Source organism: Coptis chinensis, chromosome 7 (genome assembly GCF_015680905.1).
Source record: "Coptis chinensis isolate HL-2020 chromosome 7, ASM1568090v1, whole genome shotgun sequence".
Taxonomy (NCBI): Eukaryota; Viridiplantae; Streptophyta; class Magnoliopsida; order Ranunculales; family Ranunculaceae; genus Coptis; species Coptis chinensis.
Genome location: NC_141462.1, coordinates 87,918,806 through 87,921,718, shown reverse-complemented (window position 1 = coordinate 87,921,718; position 2,913 = coordinate 87,918,806).

The following is a 2,913-nucleotide window of genomic DNA, read 5'->3' as shown; positions in this document are numbered from 1 at the left end:
GCAACAAGGCCTTAAACCACTAGGAATTCCCTAGTGGACGAGTTATAGCCCTCGTGAGAGTTTTCCAGTGAAGGTACTCACAAACTTCATCTATACTACAACGACTAAGAAATAAAACTATTGTTTCCTTATTCATGCTCTAAATTAACTATACCTCTCACTAGCAATGCATATAGAGTAATCAAGTCAAAACCTAAGCTAATACATGCATACTAATCAATCATCTACAATAAACATATATACAATGAGTAATACTATGAAATGTAGTAACAGGTCCGTTTCTGAAACTTTGGAATAGCGTCCTTTAGTAGGTTCTCACATAAAAGTCAAGACAAAAATCACTCTGATTTTTCCACTCAAGTTTTGCTACTCCAGTGTGTAGTGGGCATACTTTACCTTACAATCTCCATGACACACAAGGAAGCCGAAGTTGATCAAACACATTTGCCACTTACTATCCCACTAACCTATTCCTAATTGAGCTAGAGGTCTTTATTAGGTGTTGCGGGGATTAGGAGATGGTTTAAGAATGAAAGAAACGGATATTTGAAAAGACAAGTCTGAGATAATAGGGTCTTCATATTACGTAACTAGAGAAAACCTTGTTCTTTTGCTTCTACACTTTGTTTCCATCCTTAGCCATATATTTTCTTTTTCTTTTTCTTTGGCTTTTGACTCCTTTTATTCTATTTTTTTGGAGTTTTTATTTTATTTCTATTTTTATTTTTCTTTTCTTTGGATGGAAACTTCTTTTCTTTATTTTTCAAGCAATTAACTAACTTTTTGTTTACATGTGTTTTCTCTTCTTCTTTCTTTCTCATTCTATTCTCAGACTTATCTAAATTGGGTAGGTTGAATCTTTTTTATTTTTTTTTGTTTTGTAACAGGGTAAAGGATTTGTGGTTTATGGAAGGGCTAATGAAAGGCTCGATGGGCTTGACTAGCGGAAAATATACTTAGGTCAGAATTTCTAGCTATATCGATCAAAAAAGGGCCTAAATTCTCTCTTAGGACATGGTATAGTGGTCAAGCAAGTGGGCGTGTGATTTCTCTATTCGAATATACTTCTCCCCTTGTGTCATTTCTCAAATGTTTCACTCATATGAGGCTTTAGGCTATATTCTCACAGGATTTGTAGAATAAGTACTCTAGCCTAGATTTAGAAACTTATCGCCAAACAATCATAGATACTCATGTAATATATTTATAGATAGATGCAAAGATTATTACCTACATATTAACCTAAGTTTCTAAAAACTATTCTAATGGAAAAGCTATTGAGACTTCTAGATTATTAAGAGCATAGAGAAAGAAACAATACCAATATTCCTAAGTGTATAGCATAAACTTTTTATTTTTATTTTTATTTTTTATTATTTTAAGACAAATAATCGTAATATACAACCTAATATGTGCTTAACATTTACATCGTGTTTCTATACCACCCCCAAATAATTAGGGAGAAGGGGTTCATGAAATAATTCAATAGCATAATTAAATTATGTAACTAACTAATTTTTATAATTTTTAACATTTTATAAATAAAAGTCGTAATTTACATCCTAAAAGTGTCTAATTTTTGCAAATGTTTCTATCCCACCCCAAACAATCGAACGCTTTGTCCTCAAAGTGTAAAGAGATAAGGAAAGAATTTACCATAGAAACGTGGCAAAAATTGGCAATACCTGTAACAGAAATATTGTAAAGATGATATGATAATATGAAGCACAATTAAACTGGTACGTACTAACTAACACAAACTCTACTGGAGTAAACATGATAGGTTTAGGGTGGCAACCTGATTTGAAATGAATACCAAAATACGCCACCCCCAAACAAAATTGGAAAACTCTTTTTAAGTTTGAAAATTTTGTTTGGCCTATACTCCAGAAAGTTGGTATTGTACGAAAACTTGGGTCTTTTAAAGTCAGATTCCCTAGACTTACTAATATATGTTTATGTTTTTATTTTATTTAGTTTTTATATGTTTGATTTTTAGAAAAACAAAACAAAATTACGATAAAGAAATAAAAATGAAACTCACTCCATAGAGAAGCACTACTCAATCCACGAGAAAAAGTGCAAGAGATAAATGCGTGAGTCACATGAAACGTAGACTAAGAATCCGACACTTACAACCACTCACTCCAAAAGGAGGGTCCGGTTGCTTTAATGGTGCACTCCCATAACATAAGATTGGAATGGAGTACACCGAAGAATAAAATGAGTCTTTTATAGTCAGATACTCGAGACTTTATCTAATATATATGTATTAAAATGTAGTTTACCATATATCAACAATCGAAAAAGTTGTGGGTCTTTCCACAAATAATTAACATGGAATGCACCATTAAACAGAATTAAGCACCAAGATTTCCTATGACGTAGCTTAGTGGAATGAGAGCAAAGCCTTATAGATCTAAAACCTAATCGAGCATACAGTTTCTTCTTTGTCCTCCTACGAAGGGGATGCCAAGTAAATGAACGTGAGAAAATTTATGGTTGTGGAAGATACGTAGGATGTGGATAATTTTGAGAAGGAAAAAATGGAAAAAATGAAAAAGTGTCAGATGGCTTGTTCTTGGTTATTACTTCTTCACCAGTTGGTTTTAGATAGTTATGAAGCATAGGAGAAACGCCAAGGTCAAGTACAAACTCAATGGTTCTTTGCAAAGGTAGAGGGCGAGGAACATTCGTGATGGAAGGTGAATGAGTGACATGAGGATGTGAGGTGGGTGAATGGTGTTCAACTAGTGTTCTTAAGTCTATAACATCAGAGGCCTTGAGATATGCAAGACATTCCTCAATAGGTGGGTAAGAAGAATCACTGGGATAAAGGGCGAAAAATTCTTCTTCCGTCATGGCGTCAAGAGATGAATGGATGTCAATAGGAGAGAACTTCATGAGGCGTGC